The following is a 14,552-nucleotide window of genomic DNA, read 5'->3' as shown; positions in this document are numbered from 1 at the left end:
TTTGCTGTCACCTAATTCCCTCTTGTTTTTTATGTTCTGCCTGTACCCTGAGGTCATAGTCCCACCTCTCACTCTCCTGACCCCACACATACACGACCAAACCCTCTCTTGGTTTTCAAGTTGTAACACGATTGAAATGCTTATGTGAATTTTCATATACAGTCTAGTCTTTGTATGCAGTGTGCTAAGGCTCAACATTTGCCTTGAGTCAATAAGGAAGTGCTGTTAGAAAATCCATTTGTTAGGATCTTATTTATATCTTAAAGTAGACCAGCACCTTTTGTTGTTACTGTTGTGTGTGTGCGCTTTAATGTGGTGCACATAAGCTTGCTTTTGTGACTTTTACTTTTGAATGCATCATTGTTGGTTGACACCCCTAGAATAAATTGTTACCCTTTCTTTAATCAGTGAGACAAATGTACATGCCATTTTAAGCTGGCTCACTTGTTCATTGCTGTGAGTGATGTGACCAGGGCTACCTTCCCAAAGCTTCTTTGGCCCCAGTGCATAGGCACACTCTACTGGGGAATAGAGTCCTGGCTTGGGAGCTGGTGAATTCCTTTCGTATTTCAGGAGTGCATACCCACAAGCACACAGAGAGGATGGCTTAAAACTCTGGGGACAAGTTCTTAACCAATGTCCAGAGAGCTGGATTTACTGGCTAAAGTCTCAGAGAAACCAAACGTTCTTGGGATATATGTTATTGGATTTGAGAGTAGATGTAGAGAAGGAGGAAGGAACCCATGTGCTTAATTCAAAATTGTAGGTGACATTCTTGATTTTTTTTCTCCTTCGCACCCCTGTTACCAAGTCTATCAGTCCCACCTTCAAAGCATCTTCTGAAGTCACATCTGTTTGCCTTAACTCTCATCACCCTAGACAAGCCTCTGCCATCCCTGACTTAGCTCAATTACCTCCTCCAACTACATTTTGTACATCTTCTCTTCCTGTTTTCTGATTCATTCTCTATGCAGAAGGTAGAGAAGTCTTTTATAATTGCAAATTACATTACATCTCATTTATGCTTAAATCCCTTCGCCAGCTCCCCCTTGTTTCTAGCATGACATTGAACTCTCTTCCAAGGCCTACAGGCTCCATGTGGTTTCTGCTAGCCCCCTCAGTGTCTTCTTATTCCACACCCTGTCCATGGTCACTGTTCTCAGAGGAGAACACTCCCAGACAGGCAGTTGGGTGTCTTAGGAACTTTGCTCTTACAGTTCTGACTGCTTGGAAGTCTCTGTCCCTCTTCTTCACCTGGCTGGTCCATTTTATGTTGCAGGTTCCCACTCAAGTGCGCCCTCTGTGAGAGGCCCCAGATGACTTCCTGGTCTTCATTTCCTTGTTCAAATTAGGAGGGAGACAAAGCAGAACTCAACACCACCATCACCAACATCAACAGAAGTGCCCTGAGCCATTCAGCTGCCTGCAGGGAGGCAAGGAAGAAAGGCTGTGATTAGGGAGAAAGGGGGTAAGCTGGGTGGTAGCAGTTTCGGCAGCCAGAGATCTTGCCACAGGCCTAGGAGGTGACATATGCAATTTTACCAGAACCACCTGACATAAGCAATAAATCACATAAGCAAGGCAGAAGGTCATGGGAACCTGGCCTCAGTCAGTGCTAGTGAGAAAGGATTTTAAGAGGCTAGGAAAATTCCTTGGCCAGTGGAATAGGGAAACTGAGACAGATAGTTGAACTCAGTGGCTGAGCAGTTCATAGCCAGGGACAGATGGTCACCATCGGGGAAGAGTGTCTGGCAGGGGGAAAAACTGGGAAAAAGAGGACCTTGTTTCCAGGATAACCTTTTGTTTCCTGGCCTTTTCTCCCTGGAGATAACATCAAGGCCTCAGTTGTGTTTCAGCTCCAGGCCCAGAAAAGCAGCAAAACCAGGTGGGCAAAGCCAGGATCAGCTTCAATGACTAACATGACCCCTTGCCCTAGCACTGACCAGTCACTGGAGACCTTGCCTCTGAAAGAGCACACCTGGAGCTACTGAAACACTTCCCTGATACCTCCCCTAAGATTCCTGATTACAAGGGAGAGATAAAAAGACTTTTAAGACAAAGGACCCAGTGGTTCTCCCTCTGGGGAGCAGCCCACTCATTCCCTTTCCCCTCTTCTTCCCCCCTTTCTTCTATAGGCAATGGGGAAGAAACTGTCTTGTAACCATTAAGGCAATGAGCAGCTCGTCCTGAGCTAATCCTCTGAGATTATCCCCGAGGGCCCTTCTCTGACTTCTCAGTATTCTAAGGCAGCCCAGCCTCGGCTCTCCTGTTGCTTCTTCTATGCTAAGTTCTTCCTTGTTCTACTGTCCCCACGTTAATAAGTGTATCCTCATAGGCACCTGGACTCGTGTTGTGAAATCTTTCTTACACAAAATCAAGAACCCACGCTCTGCAGCTGGCCCTAGGCAGACCCACTCAGGGCCAGGCTTGGTCTGGTAACACCATGCAAAACAATTCTATACCCCAGGAGCCAAGGAGCTGTGGAAAGTCTCCTCATTCACCAGCTTACCTGAAAAACACATGTTTTTGTTAGTGTGGTGAGAAGAAACGCAGAATTTGGAGGGCCAAAGTGGGGGAGTGTGAAGGAAATAACTGTAGGGATTGGGAAAGCCCTAGTGATTATATTTTTTCTTGGAGGCAGAAGAGGATTAAAACTTCAAGTCAGGGAAAAGTGAAAACTCTGAGTGAACTCATTTACTGGGTTTATCTGATTAATTCTGGGGAGATTGGGTCGAAATTCAATCCAACAAAACACACGCATTCACATTTCTTAGGTTCACATGTTAAAATGACTGTCCAGCATTAGTATCTGAAGGACAGATGTCGATCAGTTGCCACTTCCACAAGGACCCACTTAGAACCCACCACTGAGGGTGCCTCAGTGGTCATGCCACAGTAATGGTATAATGGGGATGGGGTGGCTTGGGGCTGGGCATTCCCGGAAGTCTCCTCTACACTTCTGAGTGTCTCCCCCAAACGAAGTCTCCTCCAAGCTTTTCTCTTCCACCCCCACCCAGCCTCACCCTCAACTTCCTCTCTGGCCTCACAAATGAGTTCCCTCAGCAAGAACTGGGGTGTGACTGTTACTCCCTGCTGTGGGAGCTACGGGCCTTGGAGAAACAAGCTCAGATTGTTCAAGAGTGATAGAATTAAGTTGGGGGCGGGGATAGGAGCTAGACGTTGGTTAAGGGAGATAAAAGAAACACAAAAGAGATTTTAAAAGATCTGGCAATGAGAAGGCTAGGTTGGAGCTGGAGGGAGAAGGTGGGGTGTCCCTGAGCTGACTTGAACTTCGCCTCTTCTCCCTGGTTTTCTCCCAGCCCTTCTTTTCCCATTCTCAGAAGTTCTGGGAAGTCTGCCAGCTCCTGGACAGGGTAGTTTCAGTTCTTTATTAGAAATCCCCTTCTTGGCTCCTTTGCTTCATTCCCCTCCTACTCCTCATCTTCTCCCTTTCTCATTTTGCTAATGAATCTTATTGGAGAAAGCTCTGGAGGTGGGCTGGTGGTGCAGCTGTGGATTCATTGGTGGCCTCTAAACCTGCCTCTGAGCTTGCTTCCTATAGACCTATGTGCCTGAGGCTGTGTGGATTTTGACCCCCCCTTGCCCTCAGATAAGAGTAATGGCCTTCCCTAGACACAGTGCTGGACAGCGGGGAAGAGGACCAGGCCTTTGTCTTCAGGTTACTCAGCTTTCATTGGGGCTTCTTGATGAGGCGGAGGCAGGGCAAGGCAATCTACATTTGAAAAACAAAAAATTTATTTGCCATCACTAGAGTTACATTTGCTCATGGTAACAAAGCTGGACAACACAGCCTCAGCCAGCGTGGCTCAGTGGGTCAGGCATGGTCCTGCCAACTGAAAGGCCACTGGTTCGATTCCTAGTCAGGGCACATGCCTGGGTTGCAGGTTCTGTCCCCCAGTCAGGGCACCTACAGAAGGCAGCCAAACAATGTTTCTCTCTCACATGGATGGTTCCCTCCCTCTTTCTTCCTTCCCCTCTCTCAAAATAAAATACTAAAACAAATTTTTTTAACACATCAGACAACACAGAATAAAAAGGAAGATCACCCAAAATACCACAACCTGGTGAAAACTTCTGGTGTTTTGATGTATTTGTTTTTGTTCTTTGTTCAATGCTTATCTTTGTCTTGGCTTTAAATACATGGTATCTACTGTCCGATAGCCTGCTCCCCACCGCCCGCACCCAACCCCGCTGTTGGCATTCGTTTTTGAGTATTTGCCCATTAAAAAGTCTTCCAAATCAATGGTTGGCATTTAATCAATAGATATTTACCTTCCAAGACTAAGACAGTGTTTTTCTCTAGGAATTAGTTTTGAAGTAGAAATGATGACATTGATGACCCCACTCAACACTCTCCATGCCCCAGCCCTTCCGACCTCTGTCTGAAAGTTTATGGGGAAGGCAGGTGCATCAAACACCCTTCTCTGTGAGGAGTAGGCTCTCCAGATGGGATCTGCGGGCTTGGGGTATAAGGCGGGTATGGGGGGATTGTTTGTAACTGCTCATTCCCCCTCTTGCAGCTCCTGTGACCAGAGAACTTCCTTGAGAATGGAGTTTGAACCAGTTACCTGACAGCTGGGAGCAGGGCTCAGAACTATGTGGGTGTATGTTTTGATGCTCAAGCAAGAAAAGTGATTCAACATGAACTCTGCCAAAATAAAGCTGGCTCAGACAAGAGAGTTTTATCTGTTTTCCTGGGAGTGCCGACATGATTCTCCCACATCATGCTTTTCTTTCTGTTCCCTGGGTTGCCCGCAGTCTGGCATGTGTTCTAGAACAAAAACACCCTTTCTGTAGAGGTGGTGGCCAGCGCAGCCCGGAGGCCACTGTCAGAGCCTATGTATCTAGCCCCTCAAAGGCACAGTGTTTTAAATAATCTTTTGGGTTCTTTGGGGATAGAATAAGGCAGGAAAGTGGAGAGTAGGTAGGAAGGACAACCAATAGCAGCTGGGAGACCACCTCAAAGAACCTGACAGAAGATGCAGGGGAGAGTTCCCCCAAAAGGCTTTGGAGGCCAAGTTTCTCAGCTTCAAGGGTCAGAAGATGGACTTGGCAAGGCCTGAAACCACTGGGAGTAAGAAAAAAGTGAGAGGAACTGAGGGTGAAGGTGAAGGAATAGAAGCAGGACTTGATGGCCCAAAAGGCTGTCATGCTTGAACACCTAGAAAACAAGGGGATCACAGTGGGGAAGGAAAAATAATTTCCTTCTGCCTTTTTAAGTTCTTCTGGTGGGTCTAATCAATTGACATGAGGCAGATGAACAGGAGAAAATAACCACATTTATTACATATGTACATACGGTGATAAGAAAAGGGGGCCCAAGGACAAACAGGGCTACTGAGCTAATGTGCCATTCGAGATGAAGGGGGCGGGTATTGGGTCTGGGACTTCAGATGGAAAGTAGTTAATTGGCAGGTTAGGGAACAGTCTGAGATAACAAGCACAGAGCTATCCCAAGGCTGCCCACGATTGGTGAACGAGTGAACACCCAGACAGTGTGTGCAGCATGTGAAATGCTGGTGGCCACAGAACTAGCTGAGGTCACTGAAGGCCAGGAGAGGGGCTTGGAAAGGTGCTAGGGAGCAGGAGAAATGTGAAGCAGACCTTGAACCTGGTTAGCAGTTGGAGAAGCAGAGAGGAAAAGAAGAATCGTGCTAAGTGGTTAAAGAAAAAAAAATCATGAAGCAAGGTGAGCTCAGGGGGCAGGTCGGTTTGAACATAGAGGAAGGGTCCTGGGAGGTAAGGCTGAGAGGCAGGTTGAAGCCAGATTATGGAAAGCACTGGAAAGCAGGCCAGGGACTTCAGTTTCTGTTACAGGCAATGTCTTTTCCACTCGGTGCTCTAAGCCACACTGACCTGTCCCCACTCACACCCTGCTTTTCTTCTAATACCACCGATTTTCGAGTATTTAAAAGTGTCCTTGCATTAGTTTCTCTGTGTGATGTATGTGTCACACTATGCCCTAACCAAGACGATAAATTTCATCGGACAGGTTACATAAAGATTCCCTAACTGGGTGTGACTCAGTGTGGTAGCACATCTTAGAAGCTGAGAGGTGAAGGGGGCTTGGGGAGACCCTCGGAGAAGCTGGAGTCCTACTGTTGTGACAGCCAAAGTTAGTCCCACCACGGCGCACCCACCATAACCAGCACACTTGAAGTCTCTTCGTGTTCATTTTAAAGCTGCTGGCGCCCTGGCTGGCGTAGCTCAGTGGATGGAGCGCGGGCCTGTGAACTACACGATCGCAGTTCGATTCCCAGTCAGGGCACAAGCCTGGGTTGCAGGCCAGTTCCCGGCAGGGGACTCACGAGAGGCAACCATACATTGATACTTCTCTCCTTCCCTTCCCCTCTAAAGATAAATACATAAAATCTTAAAAAAAATAAGGCTGCTGGAGTCCCCTTGATGGTTTGGGCCTCATTTGAGTAATTTCTCTATAGACCGTATTTGATGGACCTCCCATCTGTGAAAACAGAATCCTCACATATAAGTGGAGGGTCTCAGACCTTCTGGATTCTTTTGGGTTTTGCCTGGTCAAATTCCTTGACTTTCCTGAAAAAAAAAAAAAGTCTCGTCATTTAACAAGAGAACTGCTGTGTCCCCCTCACCCCCTTTCCTTCTGGAGATTCTCATCCTTTGGTATTCCCAGGTCCCCCCTTCAGCTTACCCCTGAGTAGGAAACCAACCAGGAACTTGGAGAATCGAATGACTAAGGGCAAAAAGCAAGAACTGCAGAGCAAACACGACTTGCCTGGATGTTTGCTTTGGTTTAAAGAGTGACTGGGGGTAGCACACTCATGTTTTGTTTTGCTGGGAGCTTTATTTTCTTGGTACATACCTGTTTTTAAGTAACAGTTTCTTCATGTGACCGATCAAAGAAATTCTTAAAATAGATCTGACTCTCTTCTGTATAGATCAGCCAGGACAGTAACAGTGACCCCTGGGCCATTGGTCCCACTCACATGCCAGGACAGTGGCCAACCAGGAGCATGTGGGCTTCTTACCTGCCCAGGGCATAGTAGTTCATCCATCTCACTGCCTTTTGAACCATGGCTTCTGGTAGCTCTGACCACCGCCTCGTGGTAGAGTCCTCACACCAGTGTCCGCTGCTGCAGACGCTACGAGAGACCCTCACAGTGGGGCAAATGCATAAACTGTCTCACGGACCTGGGGTTACTTTGGTTTTGCATACACTTTTTACCCTGGTTTCTCATGGCAGCAAGGGCAGCTAAATTGAGATGAAGGCGAATACAGGACTGGCAAGAGGCTACAGCTAGTGGTTTTAAGGAACAAGGGCAAAATCACCCCTTCTCAACAGGAGCCTGCTCATGCTGTTGTGGGGGAGGGGGTGTCTATAGCTGCTTCCTTGATTGAGCCGAGCCCTCAAGGCTCAGCAGATGTTGGCTAGCCTCAGCTTATTTCCTCCTCCCTTTGTACAAACTTTCATTGCTGCGAGACTAGCACTGTCCAGACACCCTCACCCGCCCTGTCACATACCTACGTGCGGCTGTGCTGCTTCTCTCTCTGGTCTGTGTGCTCTGTGTGCATGTTCCTCTTTTCTCCGAAGTCCTTCCCTTTTCACTGTATCAGTTCAATCCTTCCCATCCTTCAAGGTCAGTCAGCACAAGGTTCTTCTCCATGCAGCCTCTCCAGAATGTTGCTTTGTCTTTCTCACAATTTGGCCCTGTTTCTTGTCTTGTGTTATTGGATCAGTGTTGTACGCCCAGAGAGTCTGTGAACTCCAGGACAGCAGAGACCATGTTGGATTCTTTTTGTGTTTTGTCCACATTACCTACGACGCTCTTACTCCCTAGGTCACTTTTCTCCTCTTTGTCATTCACTTCTGAAACTCTCATTGCTGGTTGCACAAAGTTGGTGATTGGTAAATGTTTGATAATTGGTTGATTTATCTATAGTCTATATTAAGGAGAACTAAATAATCATTAAAATGATGAAAGACTCAGCATGATCCATGAGCCTTATTAGGGATTCTTGAAAATGGGCGTATCTAAACACATAATAGACTTCACTTGCATTTCTTTTCATTTAGTTACTGACCAAGCGGGTCTGACTCTAGCCTCTTATTTTAGCTAGAACAATTCAAACTAGCAAACATTAAATGAGTATCTTCTATGTGTGCTTCACTGCGCTGGCTCCTGGTAATTGGATCTGAGTCCCTACTCTTGGAGAAGAGAGTTGAGAAGGCCTTTATTAGCCACTTTATTATTTCCTTCTTAGGCTTAATGGGAAGTGACCACAAACACTGAGTGCAACCACAGGTTGTTCAGGGCAAGGAAAAAGTAGGGAGGGAGTTCCAAGGGGCGAGAAGCTAGAATGAAGGATTTCAGCTTCCGAGAGCACAAACTGGCTGATTGTCCAAGTAAATACCATGGCATGTGGTGACTTAAATGACCAATTATGCAAGTGGCACAGCAGTCACCAGAACCAGAAGAGACCTCTGAGTGAGGGGAGCCAGCCCACAAGGCTTTCTGGGGAACAGCCAAACTTTTAACAGTCAGGGAACAAAGTCAGCAAAGGTTTCTGAGAAGAGCTAAATCTGTCTAGGTTGCCTGAGGTGCCTGAGGGCATGAACTTCAGGGAAAAAAGTAGCAATGAGGAACCACTTAGGTGCCAGCAAGAGAGACCAGAAAACACAGCACGGGTGGCTGGTGAGTCACAAAAGCGAAAGAGGGAAATCTCACCCATGTTGATCAGTAGCAGCTGCTTAATCATATCAGTGTGTGTGTGTGTGTGTGTGTGTGTGTGTGTGTGTGTGTTGGGTAAGGGGGTGGAGCAGGGGCATGGGGCAGGTTGTCTTTAGCTGAGGCACTCAAGCCATTCTGTGATTGAGGGATACAGAAGACCAGATCCACATTAAGCCCCCACTACCTCTAAGGACTTCCAGAAATGCAACATTTTTTCAAAACAAAAACAGATAAACAACTGAGAGTTATAAAAGCATGTCAGCTCACACCCCATGACTGGTATATACAATGTCCAGGGTGCAATAGTGGGGTGACATAGTAGTAGAATCCCATCTATTGATGGTCCACAGAGAAAAGTGTGAGACCATGGTCCGTTTGGACAATGTGTCTAATTTGCAAGGAGCTGGAGGAAGTCAAGATGAAGAGTTATCTTGCTTACCCAAGGGTAGCGGTCAAGGGTAAGATGAGCAAGAGAAAGTAGAATGTGAGGGTGCACTTGTCATTGCCTATTGGTACCTTTTTATAAATACTGTCTTGTTCAATTCTTTGAGGTATGTGTCATCCTCATTTGATAGATAAAGAAACTGACACTCATGGATATTACATGCTCTCAAAAGGTCATGTTGATGAGAATTATTAAAGTCAGTTAAACAGGCCGCCTGGCTCCTAAGCCGAGGCTCGCTCTTCTCCACTACATGTTTTCCAGCTCTCTCTACTCCCAGCCAGGGAGGGCCTCCAGGCAGGGCCTAGTGTAATTAGGACATGGGGGAGGAGACCAGTTTTATGAGGAACTTCTTGCTCATAAAACTTTCTGGATAGTGGGCCAATTGAAAGCTAGCAATCAACCAACACCCCTTAGAGGTCAACTCAATACTATCCTACTTGGTGCCATTGCCATTGCCTCTTTTCCTTTGCTTTTAGCATATGATAACCTTTCTGGTCATATTCCAGTCTCCTTGGTCTTTGCCCTCAGCACAGAGAAAGTATGTATTTGCCCAACCTTTACACCAAATGGCTCTCAGCAGCATGGGCTCCGATCTGGACTAAGTCAACTCAGCAGGGGTGGGTGGCCTTCTACTGACTCTTCCAGTAAACACCTGTGCTCCCCAGGTTTTCCTGGATCTGCGTTGGTGGTTCCAGTGCCTGGGTGGGGACAGTGGACAGCAGCCTACTTTTCTGCAGGAAGTCCAGAAATGGTCCCACCAACTTCTCCAGGATAAACTTCAAATGCTTCTACTCACCCTTAAATTCTCCCACTTCCTTTCTTTTGTCACTTCAAGAATTGGCTACACATGCTTATAATATACGTCTAACACTCGAGAGGGGAACAAGAAATGAGGATCTCATACCTCAGGACAGTTATTCAGAGGCAGGTTTAGGTTCCAGGGGCTTCTTGTCTTCCCCTTTGCTTGTCCAAAGGCTGTTCTTCCTTAGGATTGTGCCGTGGGCGTCTTCTCCGTGTACTGATTTTCTGTGGGCCATCTCATTCTTCAGTATGGCAGGGATCACCACTTACGCGTGTCAAAGACCTTGAAATCTCTCTTCTCAGATCCCAGCACCTGCCTGTCCACCAGACCCCTCTCCTTGGAAGTCCCTTGGGACACACCGACTGCTCTGTAAGTCACTGTTGAATGCAAGGACTGTCTCCGTCCTAGAGGTTGGCAGCCCAGGCAGAGGTAAACCTCTGACCTGCGGGGTTTCACAGCTCCCCTTTCATTGTTGTTGCCTTGCGAGGCAGTGTGGAGTGGTGGAAGGCATCACAAGTCTCAGAATTACCCCTGTGTTCAGTCCTCGCTGTAACAGCTCTATCTGTATTTACCCGAAGGCTACAGGTCCAACTTTGATGCAGGCAGTATGGAGCCCCATCAGGATCCTGGATCTGATTCTAATGCAGTGTGATTCTAATGCAGGTAAGCTGGGTAGCTTTGGACAAGTCTCTCTGCCACTCTGGGTCTCTTGAGATAGTTGGACTGGATGACTTTGGGGTCCTTTCTAACCCTTACCTTTCAGGATGAAGCATTCCAGTGCTTCTAGGTAGGACGTTTTATTCAGACTAACTGGCTAATAGGGTTGTTTTTTTTTTGCCAGGAGGAGACACTGGAAATCTCAGCAACTTGGCATATTTCATTGCTTTTCCATAGCTTTATCTAGACCTCTCTAAATGAGTCTGAGAACTAGTTGTTAGTTTCAACACTGTCCAACATACAGACTCTTGTCACAGTAGGTGTCTGCACAGTAGGCTTAAAGATGAAGGTAAAAATTTCTCCACCCCACACAGACACCTATTTTTGTCTGACTTGTTTACGTCCCTTTGCCCGACCCATGTACTGGCAGAAGCAGCTGTTGCCTGAACACATGGGGCAAGTGTCTGTCTGCACAGGTGACTGTGTAAGGGAGCTGCAACTCCAGGTCGGTAACTGCTTCATGCGATGTCAGAGGCACAAGTGACGCGTCTAAGTGAGCTGTCCTTTTTACAAGTAATTCACCCTGGTAGGTGCGTAGTTATTCTAAATCTGTTCAGGGGACTCCTGTTTATTTCTGATAGTAAATTAATTTAAATTTTATTCAAAGTGACATAGTTCTTGTTGAAACAGGCAAGTGTGCTCCGAACACTTATCATCACTGCAGTCCAGTAGCTTCCGGACCACCTCCCTCCCACTCTGCTCCCCAGAGGCAATTGCATTCAAGTGCTTCTGCTCTTTTTGGTGTTTTGTGCTTCCATATTTTTAAATAATATGTTCTCTTACTGCTGTCACTAAATTAATAAATTGACATTTATTTTTTTTACCATCAATGAGGTTTGAGATCTCTTATACCCTCTTTTCTTTTTCTCATGATTCCATTCCTCCAACAGAGAATTAAAAACCATCTTCAGTATTTAGCTTCTTATGACCACTGAACCATTGTTCATGCTAAGCCAGTGGTGAATATCACTTCAACCTTCTGGTTTTTTAGGTATTTTATGATTGCCTGCTTCCTCCGCCTCCTCCTCACCCTCCTCTTCTTTTGTCAGTGACCTTTGTATCTATGGCTAAATTCCCCTACACCATTTAGCATCCTCTCTATACCAGTTTCCAAATTTCACATTACTCTTGAAGTCTGCGTGCGCCCAGCTCCATTTTTTCCCTGGAGATCTTCCTCCAGGAGCCTCTGTCCTCCAGCCCCTCTTTGCTTGTTCCGACCAGCTGCAGACCTGCGCACATGAGGCCTCCCTCCACCGTCATCCAGGGACTTCCTTTATCCTCTTCCTACGAGGAGGAAGGAGGATGGCCTTCCTGTTGCCTCTTCCGTTTTCTGGGTCTCGTGCCCTCCCTGATCTTGATTTGCACCTCACTTTGCTGGGGCACATTCTCTGAGAACCCCTGAGAAGGGGTGCATAGGCATTAGGTATTCTGAAATCTTGCTCTTATCAAAATGTCTGTGTTCTATGCTTACACTTAATTGGGACCTTTAGTTGGGAATATATAACAGTTTTGCTTCAAAAATTATTTTTGTCTATTAGTGTCTAGAGCTGTTGAGAAGTCTACTGCTATTCTTATTTCCTGTTTCTTTGTCTGCAATCTATTCGTCCCCTACAGAAGCCTTTGTTTATCCATAAAATGTTAAATTTCCATTATTATATACTTTAGTATGAGTCTTTAAATTTATGATGTGGTGTACTCAATGGGCCTCTGTCTATAACTTTGTATTCTTAATTTCTTGTATTATATTTTTGGCAATGTCTTCTCTATCATTTTTCTGCTTCTTTTTTGGAACTATTATTGGTCAGAAAAAGAACCCCCTAGATTGATTCTCTGATTTTTAAAATCTTATCCATCGCTTCTCACATTTTTTGTACTTTTTGTGAGACTCCGTCACCTTAAATTTTTACGTCTCCCACTGAGCATCTCTCAGTTATGAGTATTGTATCTTTACAATAAACTTTTATGATAAAGCACTTTTTCTTATTCTCATGGTTCTCTTTGTTGTTTTTGCATCTGACTCTTTTTTTCTTGGATATCATCTTTCTCCTATCTCTCTGAAGCTGCTAATGATGCTAATTATATATTCGTGGTAGTTGTGTGCTTTCTGAATTGCCTCTGCTTCCTCTAGCTTGTTTTATTACTGTTTCTTATTATCTCTATCCTTCATGTTGAAAGTTTTTCTTAGGTATCTGATGCTTCCTAGTTGTCTGTTCTTAGTTAAGAGTGAGGTTTGTCAACTAAGTGGTGGCCAAGTTTCAGAGGGCCCTAAGGTGACAAGTGGGCTTTTCCATACCCAGCTGGTCATACTCGGAAGACAGGAAATATAGGACAAAGATAAAGTCATTGAAACAGGAGTCAGTGAATTAGTATGGTTGGTAAAAGTTCAGTGTTTTTCCTTCTTTGATTTGGGCTGACCTTCCTTCCTGTTGTTGTTTTGTTTCATCCCTGAACTTTAGAAATCGTCAGAGGGATCAGTAAGTGATCGCCCTGCTGAGGTCATTTCAGATGCTGTCTGAAACTTGGGGCTGGATGCAGGGTTGGAACGTCCGCTCGTCACACCTGAAGAACACACCCTCTTTGGGGCTGGGCACAGCCCGCTGGGAAAGACAAAAGGAAAGATTTCTTGGGTGTTATGACTACCCACTGAATTGGTGCAGTTGGGCCAAGCAAGAGTGGGGCTATTGTTTAGATACAAAATCCTAATGTTTTATGATCTCTGTGTTTGACTTTCAAGGGAGCAGCTTTCCGCACTATCGCTAGATGACTAATGATGTTGTTAGAAAGCTTCTGAAACAGGGCAGTCGTGTGAGAGTAAAGAAATAAGTAGAGAAGTCGAAAAGTCTTCTCCCTGCTATGAAAACAAGAAGTTTTCAACTTTTGAATGAAAGGAGCCAGATCTACGCTCCCTCAGTTGCAGCCAGGCCTGCCGTGCACATACATCAAGCCCATCCCTGACCCCAAGGGTAATGCTTCTTACTGTTTGAGCTGTCTGTTCGTTTGTCCATTCAACCACCTATTCGTATTCTACCTCCTTGTCAACACCAAGTCCGAGAAGCTTTGCTCAGCCATTCAGTTCTACTGATTTCCTCTTTCCCTGAGTACCCGGAGCATAGCTGTTGGCATCACACATTCTAGCTTGCAGTCAGTTATGATTTAGGTGTTCTTGGGTTGAGTGACAGACACAAATGCCCCCCAAAGGCTAGGGATTTGTAAATGAAGTCTTCTCTGTGAGTCAGCTAATAGAGAGCTCGGAGGACTGGGATGAACTGGAGAATGAGCGCTCTCATTAATGGGCAGTCTCGCCTTCTCTCTAGTCACTTGCTTTCTGGTGGGAATGCAGGTCAAGGGTCATATATCTCTTAGTTTTTCAAGAGATACCAGATAGCCAGCTTTTGGGGTGATTTTTTAAAAAAATGACAGTTCAATTTTACAAAAGCACAGTGTAGGGCAAAGACAACGGGTGTGTTACACTGTCGGCAGGCAGCCTCTGACGTCAGTTTTCTCTTTCCATGAGGTGATGTTTCTGAATCCCCTATAGCAAGCAGCTCATGCATTGACCACCACGCATAGTAGAGGCCTGATCAATGCAGGTCCAGCTTTCCAGAACACCATATCCAAGCCAGACAAAATTACTGCTTCAGCTGAGCCTCCGTCATCTATAGATGGTACAAAGAAAAAGCTCCCTCTAAAACTCATTTATATACTAAAGCCTCCTCCTTGCCCCCTACTCTGGTAGGTTGGATGCATTTGCCTGGCAGGTATAACTGAGATGTTAATGTGTTCTCTATCATCTTTGCATAAGTGCTCCCTCAACCTTCCATTGCTCTAGAGCTACCACTAACAGTGTAAACTCACCACGTCT

At 45.8% G+C, this 14,552-nt stretch overlaps 1 long non-coding RNA gene across 1 annotated transcript in view; it reads left to right on the top strand.

Moving 5' to 3' along the window:
• The window catches only part of LOC118979192 (uncharacterized), a 31,783-nt gene extending 27,086 nt beyond the window's left edge, over positions 1 to 4,697 (top strand). The window contains exon 2 of the long non-coding RNA XR_005064857.1: positions 4,542 to 4,697. This is a non-coding gene — a long non-coding RNA (uncharacterized LOC118979192). The remainder of the gene's footprint in view (positions 1 to 4,541) is intronic.
• The last annotated feature ends 9,855 nt before the right edge of the window (positions 4,698 to 14,552 follow it).

The sequence above is a fragment of the Sturnira hondurensis genome, unplaced genomic scaffold (assembly GCF_014824575.4).
Source record: "Sturnira hondurensis isolate 20B ecotype Veracruz unplaced genomic scaffold, ASM1482457v3 Scaffold0022215, whole genome shotgun sequence".
In the NCBI taxonomy this organism is placed as follows: Eukaryota; Metazoa; Chordata; class Mammalia; order Chiroptera; family Phyllostomidae; genus Sturnira; species Sturnira hondurensis.
The sequence above is the reverse complement of the archived record's forward strand: the minus strand, read 5'-3'. Positions and strand labels throughout refer to the sequence as shown.